Source organism: Miscanthus floridulus, chromosome 8 (genome assembly GCF_019320115.1).
Source record: "Miscanthus floridulus cultivar M001 chromosome 8, ASM1932011v1, whole genome shotgun sequence".
Taxonomy (NCBI): Eukaryota; Viridiplantae; Streptophyta; class Magnoliopsida; order Poales; family Poaceae; genus Miscanthus; species Miscanthus floridulus.
The window spans coordinates 2,957,955-2,971,934 of record NC_089587.1 but is presented as its reverse complement, the minus strand read 5'-3'; positions in this window follow the sequence as shown (position 1 = coordinate 2,971,934).

Genomic DNA, 13,980 nt, shown 5'->3' with positions numbered 1-13,980 from the left:
GCCGTTTCAGTAAAAATCACTTTCAAGTTATCCTTGTCGAGTGCAACTGCACCAGGGGAAAAATAATTTCAAGTGATTGGCACATTTCTACCGTTTGTGCACTCCCTAGAGTTAAGTATATGCACCACCGTTGTAAAATAAGTGTACTCCATCTGTTCCAAAATAAGTGTCTTTATAGTTTTCGTGCCAGTCAAATAAGTTTAGCAACATTTGTATGAAAATAGATTCACGATATATCTAATGATACTGATTATGTACTTAAATATTAATATTTTCTTGGACATATCAAAGTTAAAATCGTTGGACTTCTCGAGAAGTGATAATGACAATCATGATCTCTGGGCTAAAGTTTAACCCTTGTCACATCGGATATCAATTAGGAGGTCTAAACACGAGTTAATTATAAAACTAATTGCAGAAGCCGTTGCTAATTCGCGAGACGAATCTATTAAGCCTTATTAATCCATCGTTAGCACAACTGTAGCACCACATTGTAAAACCATGAACTAATTCCTTAATACATTCGTTTCACGAATTAGCCCTCATTTATGCAATTAATTTTATAATTAAACTTTAATACTTCTAATTAGTATCAAACATTTTTTTTCTATCAAACGGCTTTAACATGCTCATAATAGCAGCCAGCAGTCACGTACTCAATTGATAGTGACACGAAAACACACGCTTCCTGGTTTCTGCAGTATACGAATACGACTCCTTTCTCCTTCCTGCTTTTTGCGAGGAAACGAAACGCTGTCCCAGCACCTTTGCCGTCCACACCTCTCGTGCTCAGAAAACAAGAACGCATTACCTGCGGCCAACCATCACGGCCGGCCGTGAGGGGGCGGCGAGAGGGGCAGCCGTCAGCCCCGACAACCACGGGGCCTCGTAGTCTGCAGCAGTAGCAGTACTTATGATGAGTCGGGTCTCAGATCCAGGGGAGGAGGAGGAAGAGGAGGAGGAGGAGGAGCGCTCAGATCCAGAAAAGAAGAGTTCAGCTCCAGAGAAGGACCTACCTCGTCGGAGCTGCCGCCGTCGTCATGGTCTCTGATGGGGGTCGCATGGAGGTCACGGAGGGAGAGAGGGAGGGGCGGTAGCGACCTGGAGCGCGGACGCGGCGTCCGTCCTGGGGGCGGCCCGGAGAACGGCGTGCGGTGCGGCAGCGAGTGGGTACGGGAGGAGCAGGGGGAGAGTGGGCGAGCGAGTGGGCACGAGGGGTCGCGGGATGGATGGGATAAGGAGTCGCGTGCTTGATCGAGTCTGTGCGGGTCCGTCTGGACGGGACGGACGCCCTAGCGCCCGGACGTCCGGCACGCGAGTGCTTTCGGACGCCAATCCCTTCCCAAAGCCCGTCCGCCCCCCGCGCGGAATAGAACGGAACCCTGCCCGTCCCCCGCGTAACGGAACCCGCCCTGTCCTCTGCTCCCCACTGCCCCCTGTCCCCAGTTCCCCAACGCATCCACGTTCCCCGACCGCGCCCCTGTCCCAAAAGAGCATGAAACACTTCAAGTGCAACATTGCAAACATATGGAAAAAAAACTATGTAGTGCAACATCGGGATATAAATACTGCAACATAACAAAAATATATAGTGCAATATTGAAAAACATGCATTGCAACATCAAAAATATGTACTGCAACAACAAAAATATGTATTGCAACATCGAAAAAATATGTTCCGTAACATTGAAAAACATGTACTGCAACATCGAAAAATATGTATTGCAACATCGAAAATTATGTGATGCAACATAAAAAATTATGTACTGAAACATCTCAAGCAGTAGTACCGCAACATCGGAAAAACATCTGTTGCAACGACACAAAAATCCCATTGCAAACATTCAAAAATAATTTGCTGCAATGACCCAAAAATCTCATTGCAACATTCGAAAATCATCTGTTGCAACATAAAAAAAACCCATTATAACACGGGAGAAACAACAAAAAAGCGTACAAAACAGCCCCTGGCCCATCACCTTCGAGCTCGCCGGAGGAAGGAGAGAATAGGACCCCAAAGCTCGCCGGAACCCTAGCCACCGCCGCGCCCCTCAGATCCAGAGGAGGAGGAGGAGGAGGAGGACTCAGATCCAGAGAAGGACTAACGTACCTTGTCGGAGCTGCTGCTGTCGTCCTCGTCTCCGGTGGGGGTCGCATGAGGTCACGGAGGGAGCGGCGGCAGCAACCTGGCACGCAGGCGCAGCGTCTGTCCTGAGGACGGCCCGGAGAATGATGCGTAGTGCGGCAGCGAGTGGGTGCGGGAGGTGTAACATCCCAGGTGTTTGTCACCAGTTAAGCAATGGGTTTGAGCTCAAACATGACATGTCGAGTGGTAATGAAGGTGTCAAGATCAAATCTACATGATGGAGCTCCAACTTAAACTTGGGCCACGCACATTTGCTTACATATGGACCCTTGTTAAGATTATGCAAGAGTAATGTTAAACATGCTTATTCCATGTACATTACATCCACATGCATCCATCTAGACCCGTGGAAAAGTTTCATGAAGTTCGAAATCAAGAAATCGCATGAAATGATGAGCTACATTCTTGCTTGAATTACGCTAGTAAGTGAAGGGAATTATAGGCCGTCAACCAAACCTTGCAACCTTGCCCAAATGACTCTAATTGAACTCTACAACAAAAGTCATGAAGGGTTCGTGTTGGGCGGAAGACAAGAAAATACCTCAATCGGTCTAAAACTCGGATTTAAGCTTTACCGTGATGCTACTTTGACCGGTGTTGACCAATCACTTACAGTGCTTACATAGAGTTGCACCTTAAATAAAAGTTGAAGTTTGAGTGGAGTAGAACAAACTTTGTTTTTGGACCAAGAGCCAGATCAACCTGGACCTAAGTCAAACCAAAGCTCAAACTTGGAATCTACTGCTGTTTTCAGAGTCCGAAAATTTTGCTAAGTCTGAGTAACTGAAAACTGAATTTTCAGTTTCATGAGCCCTACTTTGCAGCTCTCTATCTTCCAATATAATCCGAGTTAGACTAAAAACCTTTAAGCAAAGTTGTAGCCCTCATATAGCTCTACAACAATTGTTACTACCGTTTGTGCCTAAACTAAACGTATTAGGAGATATGAAAGGACAAATATGGATGTTCAGTCACGTTTTTGAGGTAGAATTGGGATTTGAAATCGATGAACAGCAATGTCCGACCAGACCATGCAGACTGCTCGGGCCGCGTGGCTCTGTCTGTGCTACCCTCGCTGCCACCTTGCCGTGCACATGTAAAGGACCGGCACCCTGCCTTCTCCACTCTCTCACTCTCCCTTTCCCTTCCCTCTTCTGCTCTCTCCAGGCCGCCATTGCCATGCGCCGCTGCCGTGTGTGCTGCCGCTTGTGCTGGCTGCGGCCGTGCAGCTGCTGCCCGCTGCTGGCTCCAGCCGGCCGGGCTAAGGTCACAGCTGGCCACGGTAGAGCCGGCTGACCCTTGTCCTACCCTGTCTGGCCACGCAGCCGGCCGATGCAGCCGCTGGCCGGTCCCGACGGCCGCAGCTTCCCGCTGTCTCTCGTGTGTTCGGTTTGAAGAAGACGAGGGACGTTGCGTACCAATTCAAGAAAAGCAAAGGGTCTAAGTGCAAATCCATGACTCATTTAAATAGTGCCTGAAGGACCTCTTCGCTGTAGTTTAATTAATGTTTTCTGCAGGGACCCCGATGCAAGATTTGAATCCCTTTTTCTCTGGTTTTTACAGATTTGAATGCTCCACTTTGAAAATCCGTATTAATTAGTATAAAAATCCTAAAATAACAAATGTGGACTTTTTGGAATCCTTGTGAAATTCTCTATATAATAGATCTATAATATTACATGTTTTAGTTTAAAGGTTTAGCTGTAAAAATAGATTTATGCAGTTAGGTTTTTAATGCTAGCTGTATTTGTCTTTTTTTCATAACTGTAGTTATTTTGCTCAAATAAATGTGCAATTTTTATGGAGTGCTCATAAGGTGATTGTTGTTGTCTGGTAAAAATTTCAGAAGTGTAGGATTTATATTTTAAGAGTTATAAAAATAACAAATGTACTGTATTGCTTTGCTCCTATTCTAAATAGTCCTGCATGTTTGAATTAATTGGCTTAGTTAAGTTATGAATCATGACTTCATAATAATACATGAGTTGTAGTACTTTTATTAAGCTTTTCAAAAAGCTAAATATCATGATTTTTGGTTAAGTAGATCTTGAGTTATACTTGCTTAAATCTCTGTGGCTGTTTCTGCCCAAACCCAGAGGGGGTTTCCTTGTTCTTACTGTGGGGCCTTCTTAATAGTAGAATTAGATTTAGGTGTTTACAACAAAGTTGTTTAGAATTTGATAAGCTTTCTAAAAGGTCTAGAACCATATTTATTGGACATGTATAAATCCATTTATAGCTGTTTAAAGTGGCATGTCAGTTTCTATCTATGTTTTGGAGAGAGATGCAATTATTGAATTAATTGACCCTTCTAACTGTAAAATCATCTTAATATGAGAATAGGAAAGTTGTAGCTAACTTCCTAAGCTTTTCAAAAAGTTATGGTTCATGTTCGTTGGAGGTCTAGAACTCCAGTTATGCTTCTCTGAAGTTCCTATCAGTTTTTTATACCACTGCTGTTGGGTTGCATTTGCAGTTTTGCTTGTGCAATTATTTTCATGGTGTAAATGATGTTTGCTATGATTATAGTGAATACAAAAGTTGTATCAAATTTCATGATCTTGCTTGTGTTCAACTTATAAGGCCATAGGCCTGATAGTGTAGGAGTTACATGACTTTTAAGTCTTCTGTCAGGTTTTAATTGTATTCTGAGCAGATCTAAAAGATGCTAGTATTTGATCTAGTTAGGAATTGAATGATCTTTTGGTGATAATAACAAAGTTGTATATAATTTATGTATCTAGCTTTTGTTAAAATTTAGTGGTATTTGGTCTTGTGGTTTGTGAGTTATGCCTGTTTAAAGTTGGGTTACAGAATTGATTACTCTCTATCAATTGTGGACCAGTTTCTGTAAATATATAATTTTGACCTACTTAACTTGTGAATCATGCTATGATGGTTATAGATGAAATGTAGATAATTTCATAAGATTTCCAGAATGTCTTCTTGTAAGTCATTTGGATTTGTGTAACTCCAGTTATAGCTAAATCTTGTAGCTGTTGTTTGCATGTCCAGAAATTGACAGATTCCAGTTATAGTTGTTTGCTTGTATATTGCTAAGTATGGCTCATACCTTTGATGATGGTTGAGTTAGAGTACCTGAGATCTTGGGAAATTTGTGTCATGCTTGGTGTTGTCATCTTCTTTGCTATCGTGGGATGATAAATTATGCGATATTTAAAGTAGGCAATGCGAAGTGCTTGTGAATGTTAATGTAACCTTGTGCTTGTCTTACTTACTGCATGCGATGCATCGTCTATTGCACTTCCATGTATTTATACACTTGCATCTTGCATCTCATCTAGGTGCGCTAGATGAACCACGTGAAGGATGTGATGTTGGAGCCGAACCCGAAGACGGTGTATGGTGGACCTATCCCGAAGGTGGAAGGACTGGACAAGTGCTAGGACGGGAGATGCTCACTTAGCGAGTGTCGTCTAACTAACACTGACTCAGTGTGGGATCCCAGGCATGCCCCGGAGCATATTAAGCCTCCTAATTTCTGAAATGCAGTTAAAGTATTATTGTTACATATATATATATATTATTGTATTAAGTTTAGGTGTTGGATGCAAACACTTGTTGCATTGGTTATCCAATCCTTGTCCAGATATTGATACCCTAAATCCTATGTAGCTCAGGTTCGTGTAGTGCTTAGCCCTGCTTAAACGTGGTAGAAGTCAGGTGATTTCCTGTCACCTGCGAGATATAGGGACATACATATGACACGGTTGGCTATATTTGCTATCGTGAAAAAGAACCTGTCTTAATTTGAAATGAAGACCAGGCGGAGGCTTACCGGTTTGTAGTGACTCCATCTGTGTCGCTTAAGGATTGAATCTTGGAGCCTTTCCTATTCATGTTGAACACATGCCTCTCTCTTAGTTGGCCATGTCCGAAGACCGACCGCGAAGCCGAGTAGCTCAACTCAGGCCGAGAGTCGATAAATATAAAGTACGCCTCAGAAGGGAGCCGTAGGCGTGAGTCCAAGGGTAGGTGATTTAAAAGTCCTGATCGTCCTGGCAGAAGGGTAATCCCTGAGAGCGCTGGCGCTGATCGAACCCGCAAATTTAGTTCCTGAGTTGTATCAAAGGTGACCCACGGCTACCCTTGCAAAGTATGCCAGGGTGAGAGTTAGGAATACCCCCTCAGCGGAGTTGTAATTCGATTCGAGTCGCCGTCTCTCCCGGTTAGTGAGAACTTGATGGGCTTATCTCCAAAGTAGATACACTAAATAACATAATGGTTCGGAAATGATGATATGATGATAACAGCCTTATTATACCTACTATGGTTAATATTGATTGCTCCTAATAAGTGAGTGCTCTAGTACAGGTGCTAATCTAGTGGATAGGTAACTGATGATAAACTTGATGCTAAGTTTAAATTGGTCACTATATTCATAAGCTCTTTTATGCAACTGTGTCAAGCTAGCCCACCTCATAAGCTTTGCATGACTCTTGGTGTCCTTTATTTCTAGTTTTGACGGGTAAGTCTAGCTGAGTACCTTCTCATACTCAGGGTTTATCCCACCATGTTGCAGGTGAAGTTCTCGGCCTGTGAAGATGGTGGCTAACCGCCGGTGGCTCGGTGATTCTATAGTTACTTCTCATCTATATGCTTTTGTCGGATGATGTCACTTATGCTAGCAATGTATTTAGAACATATATTAATGTAATCTTTTGAAAGCTATGTTGTTTTCACTAATCGATTTTGAAACCCAAACTGGTACTTTTAATTGTGAACCCCGTTGTAATATTATTTTCGCTGCAACCCTGTGTATGTGATGTGTATTTACTTAATCACGCGATCTTGGTTGTGATGTTGATTTACCGAGGTCTTTTGGGACACTCGGCGGACTACCGGGTTTATATGAGTGAAAGTATACGCGTGTCAACGTGTTAGCGGGGACAGCCGTACTTGATCTTGTATAGATTGGGCAGTTCTGTTACAAGAGGAGCGAGGGAGGGGGGGGAGCGGGTGAGCGGGTGAGCGGAGCGAGCGAGTGGACGCGGGGTCGCAGGATGGATGGGATAAGGAGTCGCGCGCTCGGTCGAGTCTATGCGGGTCCGTCCGAATGGGAGGATGCTCGCACAGTATCATTATCGTTATTTTTATGCTATACTGTACTATTTTGTCATTAGATATTTAGACCTATATTAGTATTACATATACGATATAGTATATATTGAAGTCACTGAAGTGCATTCGGGTCCTTTTTTGTGACTTATGTGCATTCAGGTCCTCTGTGCTCTAGCTTCACCCCTCTACTCTAGCTTCACCCCTGGACCAGACGAGAGATAGAAAGGTGGCGGAGGTCCCGGTCGGCAGCGCAGGGTAGAGAGCGATGTGGGTACATAGGTGTTTGTTGCAAAAAAAAACGAGGTCAACAGAGATCATTCCAATTCCTTCGCTTTTTTATAGTAAAAAATAGATAGATAATCTTTTTGATTTTTTAGTTTTTATGCGAAAAAGGAATATCTTCTAGAAAAAAATACAAATGCCCCAAAATAAAATTAAAAATATTTTGGAACATTTTATATAATAGTACAATCAAATTTTGTTTCCTCCTTTCTTTCCATTTTCTTCTTCCTAATTACTAGTATGGAAACAAAAAAATATAAATTTGGTGTTGAAATGGCCTATAACACCTGAATTTCCAGTTACAATTGATTTTTAATTTCTAAGTTGATTTGTTGTGACTTAAAATTCGGGTATGAAACTGTCTCAAAATACCTGAATGTTGCAACATCTTTATTTTTGTGCTACAGACCTAAAAATACCTAAAGGCCTGTTGTCGGAGCAGAAAGTGACCAATACGTAAATATTTGTAGTTTTGCCGTACGTGGTGATCGGATGTGGCCTAGCACTCAATGGCACAGGGTTTTATACTGGTTCAGGCAACGTGCCATACGTCCAGTTTGAGTCGGTCGGTGACTTTATTCCCGAGCCAGGTGCTCAAAGTTTGCTGTGGGGTTACAAACGAGAGGGAGTAAGATGGGGGGTATCAGAGGTCCAGTCGGACTCCGGACCGAAGGGCCAAGAGTGACGGGAGCTCCGACGTGCGCTAAGTGTTGCTCCGTTCGGCTTTAGAGTTCTAGGGCTGAGGAGAGAGAATCGGAATGATCCATATGTTGTTCATTGGAATCGTTGATCGTCCGAATCGATCCTTCCTTGTTTTGGAGAGAGCGCATCCCCTTTTATAGATGAAGGGGATGACTTTACAAGAGAGAGTGTGAGAGAAAGAGAGTGTGTGTGCTACCTAGTCTTGTTGCCCACGCCATCGGGTACAAGGTGGTTTGTCGACGCCCACAATACTATTGATGTCTGGATGCATGTGGTAGGCTCCATCATGATCTAGTATGGCCAATGTCGGCGCCTACTATACTATAGGATAAATGTTGGCGCCCATAACACTGTTGGTGTTCCGACATGTCTGGAAGGTTGCGGAGCATCCTTCTGACATGGCCTGACAGTACTGTCCTACAGGTGTGCAGGGTACAGTCCTTGGTATTATGGTTGACTGGAGCGCCCCACTTTACTTGCTCTGTTCGTTTCCTGGGTCTTCACTGAGCGGGCGTCCCCGGTCGGTCGTTCCCTAGTCGGCTCTAGCTTCACAGTCGAAGAAGAGCTGTAAGCAGAGGTTTGGTGTATTCCCGATCAGAGAGGTGGGTCGGAGTCAGAGGCGAGCGTCGTCCCTCCTCGGCCAAGCCTTCCGGTCGGAGAGGCGGGCCAGAGTCGAAGGCGAGCGCCAGTTTGCTTTGGCTAGGCCTTCCAGTTAGAGAGGCAGGCTAGAGTCGAAGGCGAGCGCCAGTCAGCTAGGCCTTCCAGTCGAAGAGGTAGGCCGGAGTCAGAGGCGAGCGCCGATCCTCCTTGGCTAGGCCTTCCAGTCGGAGAGGTGGCTGGAATTGGAGGCGAGCGCCAGTCCTCCCGCCCACCTACAGCGTCGTCCCATTGTCTTGTGCAGCCATGGCTCCATAGCGACACCATTAATGGCGAGAAGCTGAGCAGCGGTGGCACAGCTCCTCCCCCGCCGCAAGTAGCAAAGTATGAATCGAAAAAGAATGGAGGTGACCAAATTTGAACTAACTTTTTCAATGCCTTGGAAGCCTAAACTGTGTTTGTAAGATTCTGCATGGTCCTGACAAAGTAGAAGGCAATTCCTGGGGTTCACATCACGCTATCTCTCGCCGCGTCTTTAAAACCACACCCTCTATCTCATTCATCTCCACCGCACCACCGCTCTGCACTCGCTCTTGTTTTTTGTACGTTGCAGGTGACGAGCTATGGTTGCGGCAGCCGCGCCAAGCAACAACGTGGCATCGGTAATGAGGGGACATGCCCAGCAACACCGCGAGGGGCGTCTGGCTATGGTACGAAGAATGTCCGCTCGCCGTCACACACAAAAGGGCCTGGGCTGGACGGGCATGAGAGAGCGACGCTGGGGCGGGCTACGGAGATCCGCATCCCGCACATTCGATTCAGGCTATGGATTAGCATGTTTCAGTATGCCCATCAGGCGGTGCTAGCCTATGATGTCGCCATGTTCTACTTCTATGGTGAGCGCCTCCCTAGCCAGTGCAAGTTCAACTTCCCAGTCATGCAGTGTCCTATCATCCCTTAGCACCTGCGTGTCCACCTCACCATGGCAAACATCAGGGCGATCGCTGCGGACTACGGTCGAAGATCTACTGCCTTCCTTGCACCGCTCATGTGCCCTACACTACCAGCAGCACCATCGGCATAAATGAGGAAATAAAGCTTCGAAACCTATTTCTAAACTAAAATTTGACAATAAATTTTTTTCAAAAAGTTAGGACGTTGCATGCGAAGTTATATAAGTAGCCCTATTACTATGGTTATGTATCCATGATAGATGGCACTCTGCTGACTTAGGTAGGCTTAATCAAGTTCTTTGCATGTACACTAACCCCGAGCATAGTCCGATAGTATCGACTAGCTACAGGGAGAGAACGATGTGCCAAAAATCTAAGAACGGTTGCCCTATATGTTGGCAACAGTAGAAGGACGTATAAGCCGTGCATTCATGCATATCCTGTTTGTACATTGTAGTGCTCGTATTGCTTGTAGATACGCCATCCATAGGTGTCATGCGTGTCGAATGGTGCACGACTGACTCGTTCCTGTTCTAGAGTTAATGCTAAACTGTGGCTTTGTGCTTCGCGTCGCCTGTGGTTCATGCCTGCCATGACTCGTGTCTCCCCATACTCTTTTCTAGGCTCTTGTCGGAACCTTGTCTTGCAGCCGTACTAGTCATTAATGGCCTCTAACATCGCTCGCCTTGAACGCGCGAAAAATTTGGTCGATTCATTTATAGTGATCTCGTGCTGGAACCTTAGTGGACCGCGCCATGACCACTGACCGCTCTGCCTTTATAAGTAGGGTCTGGCTTAGCTATTGGTAGTTACTTCCTTGCAACCACCGTCAGCGATGGCAGGAGCCTGGGTTAGTAGTTACTGTCTGAACACTAAGGGTTTTCCCAAGATCCTGTATGCCACCCTGCAAAAGCTCGGAGTTAAAGATCGTCCCGAGTATGAGGGCCGTGAGTATAAAAAGCATGCCACTGAGCGGTGTGAAGTTACCGTCTACATTGGGAAGAGTGAAGAGTTTCCCGACATCACTAAAGCCTGGAATGTGACCGCAACCGGGTTTCGCTTCGTCGACACCTACCAAGTTGTGGCCCGCAAAGCCTTGCGGTACCTTTGCTAGATCTATGAAGAGCCCATTGCCCGTACCCCCATGAGGTTCTTTCCACCTTTGGAAAAGAATCGACGAGCATGGAGGGCTCGCATGGAGGCTTTGCAAAGGCGGGATGCGCAAGAAGATAGTCCTACCATAGTGCACTTGACCACATACCTGCTTGCTCTGGATGAGCAGTATGACCGGCAAGCCTTAGAGCTAAGGAAGTGCCTTCGGCAAGCCAAGGAAGCCAAGATCTTCTCCAGGATGCTCCAGGTGTAGCTTGCCGAAGCGCATGCCAGTGCGGCAGCCGCTGAGAGTCGGGAGACTATCATTTCGGAAGCTTTGAAGGAGGCTGAAGATCGACATGCCCATCAGTTGGGAGAGGCCTACCTTGTCACCAGGGCCAAGCAGAGGACGCTGGCTGCTAAACGGTAGGATCCCTTGATCGTGGAGGGGATCCCTGTCCACCCGCCAGAAAAGAAGGAGAACCAGTGTTGTAGTACCACCAGCACCTCCACCCTCGGAAGTGTCAGAAGTAGAACCTTTGATTCCTCTCACTCAGCCATTACCAAGAGAGGAGGCAGATCCATAGCTAGGGCGGTAGAAAAATCCACCGAGCCCAGGAATGAAGATGCGTTGTCCAAAGTAGATTAGTTGCCTTGAGATGATGTACCCATAGTTAGTAGTGTCTTTCGTCGCTGTCCACCGGTATTGTAATCTTTCCGTTGTATTTCAGCCGTAGTTGTTGAGGTAGTCCGATCGTAGGAAAGATGAATGATGTGTCGAGAATGGGAGAGTAAATGCCTATATGTTGTACCAGCATAAGGATGTTCGGAATATGTATTTTATTTATTTCGCTGTGTTATTGCGTCCATCTACCTTAAGTCTCGTTAGATGTGCTTAGGGTTTTTGAGGGCGATGTTAAGTGGGTTACAAGAGAAATTACCATTCGGATGCGAGCAGACCAGCCATGATTGGATAACATAGGACACTGTATCGACTAATTGTGGATGTCCCAGCAAAATACTTGAATCTCTTTAAATCAAATCCGCCGTTGGATTTGAAGTCCTTGTCCCTTGTTGCGAAAGGAACCCTTGTTGTTTGAATCTTCCATTGCAATACTCCTCTGATTCTGTGGTCTATGACCCCACCGTCTTCATTGCGTGTAAGTTGGTAGTAGTTGCCTAGTTAATAGCTTATGGTGCCACGACGAAACCGAGGGCCCCTGTGGAACAGCTACCACATGGTGGCGCTGCTCGGCACGTGTTGGTATCGAGGTTGTTGACCAAGTACATTTACCAAGTTACACCGTCATACCACTTTTGATACAAATATTCGGATGTTTGAACGGGAAATCCACAACGGGTTGATGAAATAGTGTTCTCTCAAAGTAAATAAGAGGAGGTGGTTTCAGAGGAAGCATGTATGTTGCGATCTCACTTCATACCAAGGTTGGCGCATATTATGGATAAGGAAGGGAAGGAAAGAAGAACACCTAGAAAAAATTAGCCTTGGGTAGTAGGGAGTGCTTAGAAAAGCCTGAGTGGATGTCAAGTCCCAAGCACTGTGCCCAGCTCGACTACGGTCGCATGCCGGGTCGCTGTCACCCCGCGTGCCCCGCGGACGCCGTCGGTGTCGGGCCCATTAGCACCATGTCCTCGCATGGCCGCGACATCGTGCCGCACTCGCCATCCTCGTGCACTGTGCGCTTCTCCTTTTCCCAGCCTCCGGTCCGCTCTTGATCCTTGCCCTCGTCCCCGTACCGGACCCCCCTCTCTTCTTTCTTCTTTTGGGGACACGGCCGCCAGCACGCCTCCCTCGTCGAGCGAACCCTCTCTCCTCTCCTTTATTCCCCCCCTCTGCTCGCTTGCGCAGGGAGCGCGCCATGGCCGACTTTATCCCCACAGCGTGAACCGGCAGTGTATCCCATCCATGTCGTCTCTACTTCCGGTGCGCTGCGCCCCATCTCCGTTCGTCACTATAAGATGCCCTTGGTCCTTGCTCTTCTTCTTCATCCCCATCCCTCTCGAATCCGAAGCAGAGCTACGAGATCCAGTCGTCATTGTGGAACTAGGTTCGTTTGACAGGGGTGATGGTGTAATCTGAGAAGAAGGGATCTGGTTTTCGAAGAAGTTCAAGTCTACCGTTGGTTAGTTTGGTCTTAGGGTTCACGATGTTTGACTTCTCAGTCTCCTATTTCTGGATCTGTTGGTCATACGCCATGTTTTGGATAATCATTATCTCGTTGTTTCTCCATTGCCCTCGTCTATCCTGACTTCTGGAGTAAGCCTTGGTTGTACTAGGTTGCTCTTAACCATGTAACTTTAAATCCCGGTGTAATTTAATATTCGACGTCATGTAATCTTTCGTGTAATTCCAGATTTACGAAATATGTCGTAGTTTCGCCTAAGGGGAGTGGATCCTAATTCACTCTTTTGTAAACCATCGCGTTAGGAGACGTACTTGTGTTGTAGTTTTTTGTTCTTTCCACCTATAATGTAATCCTAGCCAATGTTGTGCTTTGAATCTAAGTGTGTTAGTTGCTTGAGCATAACTCCATCAAATACTTCTTTCCACTAACATGTCATTGATTTGCTGGCCTAGAATAGACACCATGTAATGATAACCAACATCTATGTTCGTTTACAACATTGTAATGAAAAAAACCATGTTACCTTTTCTTTCTATATTTTCTCATTTAATGTACCAAATAGATCAACCTTCGTAGCAACGCTATGAGAAAACATATTAGACATATGAGTCATATTTACCAAGATTTTTCCTATATCAAGCACATCACCCGCAGCGAAACGCGGACAGCAGTGGCTAGTATATATAATGTTGCATCTTAGTCTGCTGTTAGTCACGTGGAAGCCACCGGGACCGGGAGTACGTAAAACAACGGTATTATGGTAGTAGTAACCATGAACGCTCGGCCACTGGCTCGACTTGCAATTTTTCAAACTTTGATATATCCATATATATTGTACTGTACCACGTCTTCAAAAATAGTTTTTGGAATAAATATACAGGCTCCTAATAATAATAATAAAGAAGAAGAAGACGACTAGCAGCGCCTTCTTATCCACACACTCACAGAGCCCAGCTTATCAGAACTATAAACAAATCCA